Source organism: Doryrhamphus excisus, chromosome 22 (assembly GCF_030265055.1).
Source record: "Doryrhamphus excisus isolate RoL2022-K1 chromosome 22, RoL_Dexc_1.0, whole genome shotgun sequence".
NCBI lineage: Eukaryota > Metazoa > Chordata > Actinopteri > Syngnathiformes > Syngnathidae > Doryrhamphus > Doryrhamphus excisus.
Genome location: NC_080487.1, coordinates 10,560,727 through 10,575,493, shown reverse-complemented (window position 1 = coordinate 10,575,493; position 14,767 = coordinate 10,560,727). Strand labels below are relative to the sequence as shown.

At 37.8% G+C, this 14,767-nt stretch overlaps 1 protein-coding gene across 1 annotated transcript in view; it reads right to left on the bottom strand.

The window, feature by feature from the left end:
* LOC131109833 (protocadherin-15-like) overlaps positions 1 to 14,226 on the bottom strand; it is a 192,350-nt gene extending 178,124 nt beyond the window's left edge. The window contains exons 1-4 of the mRNA XM_058062221.1: positions 13,994 to 14,226; positions 12,666 to 12,722; positions 12,403 to 12,452; positions 10,088 to 10,344 (exon numbers count right to left, since the gene is read on the bottom strand). The gene's annotated coding sequence lies outside the window, so the exon portion shown is untranslated. The remainder of the gene's footprint in view (positions 1 to 10,087; positions 10,345 to 12,402; positions 12,453 to 12,665; positions 12,723 to 13,993) is intronic.
* Between the last annotated feature and the right edge of the window lie 541 nt (positions 14,227 to 14,767).

Here is a 14,767-nt window from a genome sequence, read left to right as displayed (position 1 = left end):
GGGCCAACACGTTACAGGTTTTCTCTCCAACCAGTTTCCCTAACAGGTCACTTCATTGACGAGCTCTTTCCCTTAAATTGAAGGAGGTGTTAAAATCGCCTGATTTCGTGACTGGCTGGAAAAGAAAACCTGCAGTGTCTCTGGCGTCCATGGCACGAGTTTGACACCTCTGGGCTACTGTAATCTTCCTCTCTCACACACACACACACACACACACACACACAGCCAGGAGCAAGACTTAACACTGCTAACACACTGCTTGACGTGTAGCCACACACACACACACACACACACACACACAATTCACCACTGTGTCTCTTGTCTGCGGGGATAAACATCGATGCATTCTCCTAAGTGAAAAAAAACACAATAACAACTCACCTTTTATTTATTTTCCTACTATCTGGAATGGAAATCCTTGCTGACAAGTCCTTACTATGACAAGCAATCTTGAGTCGCATTTTCGACAACAAAGAATATTGGTACGATCTGTACAAAAAATAGGGTAAAAATCGAGGGGGGGCATTGTGAAAATGTTGACCCTTTCATACAAATAACATTATCCCAAAAATACGTGATGTGAGATTTAAATTACGATAACAGAGGTAATTCACTCACATAGTTCCCAATCCATTGGATAAAATGTAAATACAGTAAGAAAAAGACACAAATCATATAAAATTCAAATTATAAAGGAACATGTACATATTTTCAACCTAAAATTGGTGCAAAATTACCAAAGGAATTACCAGAACTGCGTATTTCACTAACAGGAAGTAAATAACATCTGCAGACTAAAACAGGACGTCAAAACCCTGACAATAAAGTGCCAATCTACACAGAGAATACATAAGAAAAACTACTAACCACTACTACCTCTACCATTACTACTATTAACAATAAAAACAGAATATGAAATGATCATAAAACCATGATTTTTCCGTGAAAAAGAAACATATGTAGCTTAGATAACCGGTTCCAGCGTCATCAGACAATCAATTCAAAAATAAAACCAGTTGTGGAAATCCCAAGATAGGACTATGACGATAATCAACGGCCGCTACTACTATTAGTACTACAAGTACTACTACAAAAACTGCTACTACTAGATGTGGTCATTGCTTGCCTCCACACAGTGAAAATTAGATGGAAAACCATCCATTTTCTATACCGCTTATCCTGAGTAGAGTCGGAGGGGTATGCTGGAGCCTATCCCAGCTGACTTCCAAAAAGAGGCGGGGTACTCCCTGGACTGATTGCCAGCCAATCACAGGGCACATATAGACAAACAACCATTCACACTCACATTCATACCTATGGTATCGCCAATTAACTATGGAGTTAATTGGAGTTAATTAACCTATGAAGTCACCAATTAACCTAGCATGTTTTTGGAATGTGGAAGGAAAGCGCAGTACCCAGAGAAAACCCACGCATGCACGGGGAGAACATGCAAACTCCACACAGAGATGGCCAAGGGTGGGATTGAACCCGGGTCTCCTAGCTGTGAGGTCTGCACGCTAACCACTTGGCCGCCGTGCAGCCCAAGATATATTATATATTATATAAATAAAACAGGGGCTGCACGGCGGTCGTGTGGTTAGCTATTATGACATGATAACAAAAACGGCTCGAGTGGTTAGCACGCAGACCTCACAGCTAGGAGACCAGGGTTCAATTCCACCCTCGGCCATCTCTGTGTGGAGTTTGCATGTTCTCCCCGTGCATGCGTGGGTTTTCTCCGGGTACTCCGGTTTCTTCCCACATTCCAAAAACATGCTAGGTTAATTGGCGACTCCATATTGTCCATAGGTATGAATGTGAGTGTGAATGGTTGTTTGTCTATATGTGCCCTGTGATTGGCTGGACACCAGTCCAGGGTGTACTCCCCACCTCTCCTCATTCCTCCTATATTCATTCATTTTCTACCGCTTTTTCCTCACGAGGGTCGTGGGGGGTGCTGGAGCCTATCCCAGCTGTCTTCGGGCGAGAGGCGGGGTACACCCAATCACAGGGCACATATATACAGTCTAGGGTGTAACCCGCCTCTCGCCCCAAGACAGCTGGGATAGGCTCCAGCACCCCCGTGACACTCATGAAAATGAATGAATGAATAAAAATGGCTGCTGGAATGTAAATACATATACTGCATATATAGCTACAGTACTACAGTAAGAGTATTGTGCCGCATCAACCAGACAATACACTACCAATGTATGATGCAGAATATTAACCAACTTTTATGTGAGCTCAAAAGACTCAGTAAGTGGTATGAATGTGAGTGTGAATGGTTGTTTGTCTATATGTGCCCTGTGATTGGCTGGCCACCAGTCCAGGGTGTATCAATCTTGATACACCCTGATTGATTTCAAGATTGTATAAACCTTCTCAAGTGATCCCAGAATCGTCACTTGATGATTCTAAGTCAACATTTTTGATGGCTTCATGGCTTCCAGTTTTAACATTTCCAGCCAAAGTTAAGAGCTTTTAATTTCCCCTTGGCTTGTAAAACTCCCACGGTACATGAGTGTTTATCCAGAGACCATTGACTCGTTCCTCCTTATTTGTGTCCAGGAATGGAGAAGTTTGGGGAGGCGCTGATCATAGAGAAAGCTACTTAGGATATTAAAGTGGGGCAGCCATTCTCACATCTTTTTTTTACCACAATGGATTAAAACTGTGCTCATTTAATCTCCCACTGGGATTCAGACACACTTAACTTTTATCACAAGTGGCCCAAGCAAACAAAAAATAAATATTGCCCCATTTTATATAGACTTTTGGGCAAAGTCTGGAATTTTTTTTTTTTTAATAGCATGCTTTAGCATGAGTGAATTAATTAAGAAAGGCATTCTCGTGTCTATGCTACTACATTTCGAAAATGGTTGTACAATTGGAAATGTGTCGGACTTTCCATGCACAACATTGTCATGTGAGTGGTGAAAATAAGGTGATTTGCCTGAGTCGCTCTCCTGCATGGGTTGCCAGATATGCAGATTCACAAATGTTTTGGCCAGCAGGCGTATAATCTCGTTAGGCACAATTAACTTGGTTGTTTTTGTTGAATGTAAATCCAATCTCACACACAGGCTGTCGAGAAAAAAAAAAATACAGCATGACCGGGCTACTGAAACCATTAAATAATATGCGAGTGAATGATTTATTTTATTTTTAATTGTACTTTTTCTGAAAAAGAGTACTTTCAGAAAAAGAGGGATCACCTATATTCAAGGGTTGTCTTGTATTCGAGATCATATTATTTTCAGTTTGTGTATCTTAACTGTGTACTACAGTGTGAAATACTGTATAGTAATGTATTGCCCTACTAAAAAAATGCTCATATTGAAAAATATTTATTTTTCCCAAAAACGCGTCTTGAAAAGGGTCTTATATTAATAAAAAAAAATAAAAAATAAAAAATAAAAAATAAAAAATAAAAAATAAAAAATAAAAAATAAAAAATAAAAAATAAAAAATAAAAAATAAAAAATAAAAAATAAAAAATAAAAAATAAAAAAATTAAAAATAACTTTCAGTCAGGTCAGACACATTTGTGCATATTAATGTGCTATTTTTTAAAATACATTTGTATCACATCCCCATCAGCAGTGTAGTTCATCAACTTTGATTTGCTCCCCACTTTGTCCTGTAAGACGTGTTGTGGTTTCTCAAAATAATATGCGTTCAAAAGAGCAATACATTTGCAAAAATTAAAATTAAAATTAAAATTAAAATTAAAATTAAAATTAAAATTAAAATTAAAATTAAAATTAAAATTAAAATTAAAATTAAAATTAAAATTAAAATATACTAGGGAGGCAGGAAGTGAACAAATGTAACAGTTACTGATTATAAAAGTACCAGATGGAGGGGTAGGATTTAATAAGCTTTGCTTCTTCCTACTCCTTTTGGACATGTGGAACTGTGAATTGATTATGGGATGCGCTCAATTGTAACTTGAGGCATGTTCACATGAAATTAAACCATTCCCATTACCATATTTGGGTTCGCAGCTCTGAGATTTTTCATTATAAACAAAAGGTATTATTATGAAGAGACAAGCAAGTGTATCTTCAGCAGTATGTACTACAATGTGAGATATATTACTGCATTGACACGATTTTTAAGACAGTATTTTTATGTCTCAACTGCTGTTAGCAAACAACAGAGGAGGAGTTATGATGCTAATTTTAGGCCAATGACGCGGAATCATCATGAAGAATGAACATCAACGCATAAAAGCAACACAGTGCTTTCACTGATGTGTTCCAGCCCAGGGACTTGAGTAGTGGGTGCTATCTCGGGTGGTCAGTCTGATTTAGCATCACGGCGGACACTAGTCACCACCTTGAGGAGAAGTGTGCACAGCCAAAAGGTGTCTGCAAGATTGTCAGACGTTCCCTTGGCACAAATGGAAACAGTAAAGTCTATTATCTAGCGTGTCAGTGCCATTCCACTGCGGCCCTTTTTGCCCCCCTCATGTGAGCAAACCACCACCACTTTAAATCCTCTCAACACTTTTAATGGTAGCCGTCTCATTAAGAATTGATGTGTCAAATCACAAGATTGATTTCTCCCGCATAACACGGCAAGTCAAATGGTGTTATATTATACAATCAGGGGACCCCAGATGCTATTAAATTTTGTCTGCTGCAAGCATGAAAATGCGATTTTTGAATTTTGCAAGTGAATTACTGGCCTGTTACTTTGTATTAGTGAACACATCAGCATCCATCAGTGCACTGTATTGTACCTTTTTGCTATGGGATACGTTATATTGTGGATTTATACATAGAATACACAATGATACCCCGAACAATGCACAACGATGAGCCAATTCAAGAAACAATACAAGCAGTTGATGTTTGCTAAATACAAGGATGAAGAGTCTTGAACCAGTCATGATGTGCTATATATATATCACTATATTGACACTTACTATGGTACCCATTATGACATTGGATGCTCATATCACCTTGTACTTCAATATGTGAAAAAAATTAAAAAATTTTTTTTTTTTTTTTATTTAAACTGACCCGAGTTCAATTCCGTCCTCTGGCATCTCTGTGTAGAGTTTGCATGTTCTCCCCGTGCATGCGTGGGTTTTACCGGGCCTGTCCCCCGAAGACAGCTGGGATAAGCTCCTGCGCCCCCGACCCTCGTGAGGATAAGGTACGTGACAAAAATTAAATTATTATTTTTTAAATTAAATTACATCAAAATTACAATAAAAAACAAAAAAAAATCTTGAACTATATTAGGAAAGCAGGAAGTGAACAAATTAACAAAAGTAACAGTTATGTTGCTTGTAAAAGTACCAGATAAAAATAAAAATAAAAATAAAAATAAAAATAAAAATAAAAATAAAAATAAAAATAAAAATAAAAATAAAAATAAAAATAAAAATAAAAATAAAAATAAAAATAAAAATAAAAATAAAAATAAAAATAAAAATAAAAATAAAAATAAAAATAAAAATAAAAATAAAAATAAAAATAAAAATAAAAATAAAAATAAAAATAAATTAGGAAAGCAGGAAGTGGACAAATGTAACAGTTACTGATTGTAAAAGTACCAGATGGAGGGGTAGGATTTAATAAGCTTTGCTTCTTCCTACTCCTTTTGGACATGTGGAACTGTGAACTGATTATGGGATGCATTCAATTGTAATCTGATGCATGTTCAAATGAAATAAAACCATTACCATTACCTCGAAATACGGAATTCAGTCGCTCCGCAGGAAATTTTCATGTTATGAGATTTACCCTATAAATGACGTAATTCGTTCCAGCACATTTTGACAAACAGCAAAAATCGTACTTAGTTTACGTAACTTAACTTTTCTACTTGACTTTTTTACGACTCTGTTATTTCCCAGCACAAAAAAGTCAAGACAATGATTGAGAGCTTTTCCAAAGGCTATTCCAAAGCAACACTCGCTACGTCATGTGGCATCGCTGACGATTCTGGGAGATAACCAAGATAGCCAATGTGAGGACACAACAAACAGCTACCAAATGAATTCTGGCATGATGGCACTTATCGATTCTTGAATGTTTTTTTTTTGTGAAATGAGTCTGTTTAGTATTCGGAATTATTAGCATAATGAGGTTTTCATAGATCGAGGTTTTACTGTACAAAAATACATGAATATAGATATACATACAAGATTTTAAAAAACTAAAAAGTGACAAGATGAAGAAAATAATCTTGTGAGCACTTGGACTGGGACGATAATATATAATTTGCTGGCCTCATCATATTCCCATGTGCATGCATATCTGTTTTCCTAGTCTCTCGCCTCCAAGCTGGCGGGAAGGGAATTCACTCTGTGCATTGGTTTCAGCACAATAGAACCACAGAACAATGGAGTGGAGTGAGGCCTTTTGTTAGTCACACAAGGGGTGGAGACGGGGCCGCTAGCATACACACAGAGTGCGGAAGAGTGTAAAATAGTGGAAATTTAATTAGCAGATTGCAACATATCTGCACGGTAGACGTGTGGTTAGCATGCATGCCTCACAACTAGGAAACCTGAGTTCGATTCCAACCTCTGTGGAGTTTGCATGTTCTCCACGTGCATGTGTGGGTTTTCTACGGGTATTCCGGTTTCCTCCCACATTTCAAAAAACAAGACAAAAAAACAAAATTGTCCATCGGTATGAATGTGAGTGTGAATGGTTGTTTGGGTTCGATTCCACACCCTGTGGAGTTTACATTCCAAAAACATGCTAGGTTAACTGGCGACTCCAAATTGTCCATAGGTATGAATGTGAGTGTGAATGGTTGTTTGTCTATATGTGCCCTGTGATTGGCTGGCCACCAGTCCAGGGTGTACCCCGCCTCTCGCCCCAAAGACGGTCGAGTGGTTAGCACGCATGCCTCACAGCTAGGAGACCCGAGTTCGATTCCGCCCCCTGTGGAGTTTGCATGTTCTCCCCGTGTATGGGTTTTCTACGGGTACTACGGTTTCCTCCCACATTCCAAAAACATGACAAAAATTTGTTTTACATATTGTAACATATCTGCATGGTGGACGAGTGGTTAGCACTCATGCCTCACAGCCAGTAGAATGCTAGGTTAATTGGCGACTCCAAATTGTCCATAGGTATGAATGTGAGTGTGAATGGTTGTTTGTCTATATGTGCCCTGTGATTGGCTGGCTGGCGCCTCTCGCCTGAAGACAGCTGGGATAGGCTCCAGCACCCCCCATAATACTTGTGAGGATACACAGTAGAAAATGAATGCAACATATTGTATGTTTTGTTTACATATTATTAAAATGGCGTTTTGTGAATCAAGTGTCTCTCAAATTCATTTTCTTCACAAAATTAAATAAAGTCCTAGTTTTAGTACTCAATACTCAAAATGTATTTTCATTACACTTGTTATATGTGACTATATATGAAAATAGTTAACACATTTTAGATAATTTATATAAAAAAAAAAGGAACGAAACACTGAGTGAATATGAAACTTGATGTTGTGGATCCATAAAAGTACCAACATATGATGACTTAAATCATATTCCATGACTGCGAATTGAATAGACTTCCTTTCATCTTTTGTCACGTCACTTCGAGGACAAACTCTCCAACTCTCTAAGCACTTTAGCAGGAGCAGCGGCAGCAGCCGTTCCTTAAATGTGAAACCTGCTGCTTCTGTCATCCGGCATGACTAACAGGCTTTGACATGCTGAGAGGTGGACGCGTCCCAGGTTGGACAAACACATTCACTTCGCACAAACACTCAGGTGGAGGCAAATGGTCTAATATGCACTCTCACATGCAGCCTTTCGTAAACACGCTCGCGATAATGTGATGTTTGTCAAAGGCGGCCATTAGCACACATGACTCAGCAAAAGACTTCCCATCAATGCATTTTACTGACACGGGAGACTGTCTACCCTTTGTGCGACTTCCATACAGCTCTCTCAAATCAATCAATCATAAACCTACCAATCTAGCTTGCGGTCTGTGGATTCATACACCGATCCATAATAAAATGAACTTAATCAACCGCCTCATTGATTTGCAAGTTGATCAATTCGTCACTTATACCTATACAAAATATGAAAACATTCAATTAACCAGTCAGTTCATGTACAGTACCTTCTTGCAAATGATCCATCAATCCATAATATGAAAACAATCATTTGATTAATTGTTTAATCAATCCAGGACTGTCAATCAGTCCATCCACAATACATTGAAAAATTTACCTCTAATCTCTGAATCCATCTATGCAGCCACTCATCCATTCATTCATTCATTTTCTACCGCTTATCCTCGCGAGGGTCGCAAGGGTTGCTGGAGCCAATCACAGGGCACATATAGACAAACAACCATTCACACTCACATTCATACCTATGGACAATTTGGAGTCGCTAATTAACCTAGCATGTTTTTGGAATGTGGGAGGAAAACGGAGTACACGGAGAAAACCCGGCCAGAGATGGCCGAGGGTGGAATCGAACTCGGGTCTCCTAGCCGTCAGGCCTGCACACTAACCACTCAGTCCATAATACAGTCATTAAGTTTAAAAAATTCATAAATTAATTAATTGATCGCTGTCTTGTGGTTGACTATAGCCTATTATTAGTCAAATCAAATACTGCAATGCATTCATTCATTCATTCATTTTCTACCACTTATCCTCACGAGGGTCGCAGGGGATGCTGGAGCCTATCCCAGCTGTATTTGGGCGAGAGGCGGGGTACACCCTGGACTGGTCGCCAGCCAGCCAATCACAGGGCACATATAGACAAACAACCATTCACACTCACATTCATACCTATGGACAATTTGGAGTCGCTAATTAACCTAGCATGTTTTTGGAATGTGGGAGGAAACTGGAGTACCCGGAGAAAACCCACGCATGCACGGGGAGAACATGCAAACTCCACACAGAGATGGCCGAGGGTGGGATTGAACTTGGGTCTTTCAATCAAATTAAATAAAAAAAAATATCATGTATTAAACCGAACCGTGAATTTTGGAATTGAACCCTGGTCTCCTTGCTGTGAGTTCTGCGTGCTAACCACTCAACCGCCGTGTAGCCGCCACTCACCCATATGAACGCAATAAATTTATTAATCAATCATTCCATCTATTATATGAAAAAATTAATCCATCTATCTTTCGATCATATGAAATAAATCAATCAACAAACTTATCTATTATATGAGATATGTCGATTAACCAATCAATGAGCAAATCAATCACATTGAAATTCATTACATCAACTCAAGCAGTCGATACCACCATTAATCAATCTACCTAGTGACTGACTAAACCTCCTGATTTGAAATGTGAATCTTATCAATCAACCGCATCCATATTATTATGTCCGTTTATTAATTATCAATTAGTCAACCAACTGATTAAGCAATTTACCCACCAACTGGCAGAACTGATCTATCTACAGTTGTATACTGTAGATTCATGAATCGATCATTTCATCTCCCTATATACCTAGCTAGTCGTAGCATGAACTGTATCGATTAAATAATCTAACCATTATTCATTCAGTCAACCAATTAATATTCCTATTTATTAATCTATCCGTCCATTGATCAAGTAATGACTGAAAACAACCACCTGTTTATAACCCCATTACACACACACACACACACACACACACGCAACCTTTGACTTTCTCCCACCGCCCTGCGCTTGTGCATGCATGGCGCAAATGGAAGCGGAGGAGTCGACAGCTTGCCTTCATTTAGCTAATCGGATGACTCTCCCTTCCTAATCCGAGACACCGGCTGCTGTGAGGTAACCAGCTTGGACGCAGACAGACCTTACGCTCTCTGCTGCCTACTTGTTGAAAACGCATACACACGCGCACACACACACACACATATAGAGACAGTAACGGTATGATGCATACGCGCATTTGTGCTGTGATGAAGTGAAGCGCTGCATATAAATGGCACTATTCGGCATCAGAGTTTCAGCACCACGGATAGCTCCGCTAAGCAAAAAAAAAAAAAAAAAACAGCACTTTTTAACTTTTCAAAGCATATCATGTATTTATGACTGCAACCCGTACACACGACACACACTTTTAAACACATACTCACCCTGTTATCCTCCTCCTCCTCCTCGTCGTAGCAGCCATGAGCTTAACATCCACTTTTGCACGGACCATCCAGCCAATAACATCCAGACGAAACATGGGAGGTGTGCAACTCCTCAAAATAAAAGAAAAAAAAAGACAACACACACAAACACAGACACACACACACTCCAGAACGGATAGATGTTAACGTGTGTGTCTTCTCGCGGAGCCCTGAATGTGCGAGAGGAGAGTAACAGGATACATCCTCTTGTGTTGCCTCTGCTCTGGCAACAAGAGCCAAGAGAAGGAGGAGAGGTGGTTGGAGGTGGGCAGGGGGGGGGGGTTAGAGAGAGAGAGAGTGAGAGAGAGCGAGAGAGGCATGGGGGTGGGGGTGGGGGTGGGGGGTGGATTGGAGATGCAGAGTCAGTCCTATATTTACTGCAAGGGAAAAAGACAGATTGATGCATTGCATACACCAGCATAAATGTGTCATTCATAAACATACAGTAATACAGTGTATATAATTAATAATGCACATTGTAGAAATGAATCATTTATAAACAATAATATGTGAGACTTGAGGAACAAATGTATAAATAAAATTAGTAATAAAAAGGTGGCCATGGTGAAAGTCCATATTGGAAAAGAATGACGACAAAGAAGTGAAGGCTGGTAAATAAATGGCCAAGAAGCAGCATGTCAATGAAAAATAATAACAAATAATGTTGATGAATAAATTACCATAAAAATGTAAAAAATATATAATTAGCAATTTAAACAAATGTAAGGAGATACTTTAATTCAAATTTAAATTGAATTTGTATTATTTCTTTATTAAATTAAATTTTCATTAATTTTTTATTAAATTAAATTGAATTTTATTACATTTTTATATTTTTTTATTAAATCTAAATTTTTATTATTTTTTTATTAAATTTAATTGAATTTTATTAAATTTTTATTACATTTAATTGAATTTTACTAAATTTTTATTAAATTAAAATCTATTGAATTTTTATTAAATTAAATTTTATTAATTTTATTAAATTAAATTTTATTAATTTTTTATTAAATTGAATTTTATTACATTTTTATTAAACAAAATTGAATTTTTTTAATTAAATTGAATTTTATTAAATTTGTGTGTTTTTATTTTATTTTATTTTATTTTATTTTATTTTAGGGTTATTATTCAAAACCCAAATGGAGACTCTTTCTGTTTATGTCTCAGCCCCAAACAAGGTAATTTCACATGAATACTGCAATACTATGTGTATATTCTGGATACCTTGTATATATCTTATATACATCTTGTTAAATTGTCTTTTTTACTCTACTATACTTTTTTTTTTTTAAACTTGACTACTGCACTGAAAGGAGAAGCTCTCCAATCTCGTTGTACATCTGGTATAATGACAATAAAGGCCATCCCATTCCATTCCCATTCCATTCCAATAGCATATCAACAGGTATAATAGGTGGACCTAATGATGTGTCTTGTCAGCGTACAATGCACTGGCTTGTCATTATTTATTTCCACCCCAGCCCTCGCATAGCATTTCTTTTCGGATGAATTTGCGCATCTGTTTAAAATCCAGGTGTTAACCAGAAGCCCCATTTAACTAAAGTGCAGTGGCAGCACTTGCAGTTTAAAGGCATCTGCCATAAAACTCATAACACAGGTACAAGCCAAATTACAAGGACTGTTGCGTTCACTTTGCAGTGGAAAATACAGATGTACCGCTCTGGTTTACGTCTGACTCATTAATAAAAATTAGCCTTCTGATGTACAATATAGGAATAAAGCTGCCAAGGTAGTTAATAGTGTCTTTACAGGGCTCCATCTTAGCTCCGTGTTTTGGTAAAAGGCCAGAAAAGCGGTGCTGTATTACAGTGGCTAAAACCCACACATAGTAAAGATAAAATATAATAACCACATGAGACTTGTGTAAAATCCCCCAGGAGACTTGCACCACTTTGTCTTTTAGCCAATAAATTGCAGTCGAATCTAAGAAGGCCATCTGCTTGGAGATATTACTTTCTTTATTCTATAATTTGATGTGAAATATTGTGATGTGATGGATGGAGGCAGACAGCCAAACCGCTGCCCCCAAACCCCCCCAGTCTGATTACTGGATACCGTGTACCGGTACATGTCTCTGGCTCTGGGGACGCTGCGTTGAATATATGCACTCACCGGACACAACATTAGGTACACCGTATACAGTGTGTGTGTGTGTGCTGTCAAAGTTGCTGTGATTATAATTCAGAGGATAACAGTGGAGTGAGGGGGCGGTCCAATTAGAGTCCCTCCTGTATCTTCCACTGGGATCTTACCTGTGTGTCCATCTGCTCCATGCGGGATTACCCACAAATCCTGTTGATCTCTGGGAAAGGTAAGCAAAAGATCAGTGGGCCACAACTAATCATAGCAAACTAGCAGTACAACACCACTTTTTTTCAGCAGCATAGCTAAGAACTGCTCTAGTCTATATACGTGTATATACTTTTAGCAACTTATTAGGATGTCCAAAAGCTAAATAATACCTATAATAATAGCTAATAACACACATGTTAAATGTTGTTAAAATAATTCTTACCGTGTTGTCCAGTTCTCCGTGATTCCAGCTACTGCAGTTAAATTCATTGGGTTCTTTCTTGTGGAAGTAGAGGCACAAACCACCAGAGTATTACATCGTTTTTATCATCAAACCATCATCAATAATGTAGTTAAAAACATACAGTGGCTTATGCAATAAATTATGACTCTTTTATGCACTACTTTAGCTGCTTGTTTGTTGTTATATGCACTTCATCTTTCTGCTTTTGTTTATACATTTGCATTCATTGTGCTTTGTGATATTATTATTAGTTATTTACAATGACAAAGGAATCAGACCCTGTAACTGGAGACTAGATGACATAAATTGACAAGAAAATTGTATGTAAATATACAAATGGGAAAAATTATTTACATCTATATTTTTTTCATTATATACACACACACACATGTTTTAAAACCTTTTTTATTTTACCATATACCAGTGTATTATATTTACATTATATATATATGATATAAATATTTATACTCTATATAAGAGTACACGTTCACAAATGATTCGTGCTTTTAAAAAGGTTATGAAAAAAACAATGGCACATACCCTGTTGTTTATGTATTGGAGAGCGTCTTATGTTACAGAATAGACATGTGTCGGTCATGAACGAACGGTTCAAATGAAGTAGTTCTTTTTTGTGAAAGGAATGAACGAGGTCACCGCCCCATAAAATACCCGTTCAGTCCAGTCCAGTTCAGTTCAGTTGCAAATTCTTTTTTTTTGATTGGCTAGTGAGTCAGTTCACCGTTCCTTTTTTGGAGGGCGGGACTTATCTGCGTGCTTGTCTGTCTTATCCTATCATAGCGCCGGAAACCGAGAGATTGACAGACACTCGTACGCCCTTCATTCTTTTTACATGTATATTGTTTATTTTGATATTTTTTGTATGTTTAATACGCAATACCACGACTGTGGTAGACCACGACTTTTAATTCAATAAACGGAGCCCACACGTCCTCTCAAGTTCCGGAGTTTTTGTCCAAAAAGAACGACTCTATTCGCCCTACACTTCACCTGCGACAATAGCAACAACGCTAACCCGTTGCTAGGGAGCAATATACTCAACTGCCAACTTGAATTTAACAATAACGGAGATAAATATCCAACGCCCCAACGTGAAAAACTAACTTTACCATGACAAACAAGTAAAGTGAAAAGAGTAACGCGGGGTCTGGTCAACTTCCTGGCTAAAGCTAGCATTAACATCAGCTAAAGTTAACAGCATTAGTTAGCTAGATTTGAATTGGCCGCCGTATTCACAGTCTAAAGTAACATTTGTTTGTTACTTCAATGCTAGCATAGGTTTCGCTTACCTGACTGTTTGAAAGAAGTCCGGTGTAGCCCATCAAATGGTGAGAAGTGGTGAAAAGTCCGGTGTCGCGTCTCATAAACGGAGCGGTAAATCCGGGGATTTTGAATCCTGTGAATGGAGCGTCTTTCTTGGCGCAATCGTCATTTTTTTTGCACAATATCATCTGAACTAGCAATTGACGTCACACGCTGTCCGTTGTTGAAATGGATGAACACAAACGCTCACTCGCCACCGGTTTTCAATTTGGTGTTATGCCGCTGGCCAATCGCCCAACTTGGGCACCGGAAGTTAAACAAATGAACGGTTCCGGGAGAATCGGAATGTAGGAATCGGTTCCAATCGATGCTCAATGCACGACCCAATATATGCTTCTTCACTGCTGTGATTGGCTGGGAGAAATCACGTGGTTCCACTGTTTTGTTTTGTTTTAATATATATTTTATTACAGACTTCAATTACAAAACAGTATAAAACAGTATAAGCAGAATTACAGTAACATAAAATTGCAATTCTACTGAACAATATCAACATAAAAAAGTTTTAAAAAAAGTAAATAACAAAGAAAGGAAAGGAATATGTGAGGGATACTGCTTGAATACGTTCTCCAATTTATAAAAGGTTTTCACTGCTTTTGTGCTTCAGTGATTCATATAATATAATATAATTTTCAGTTATAGTGAATATTTGGCTTACATAATATCACTGTGGATTTGTGAATATGGAATTTTCCTAATAAACAAAGAAATTTCACAGAATTATCTTTATGACGGTTACA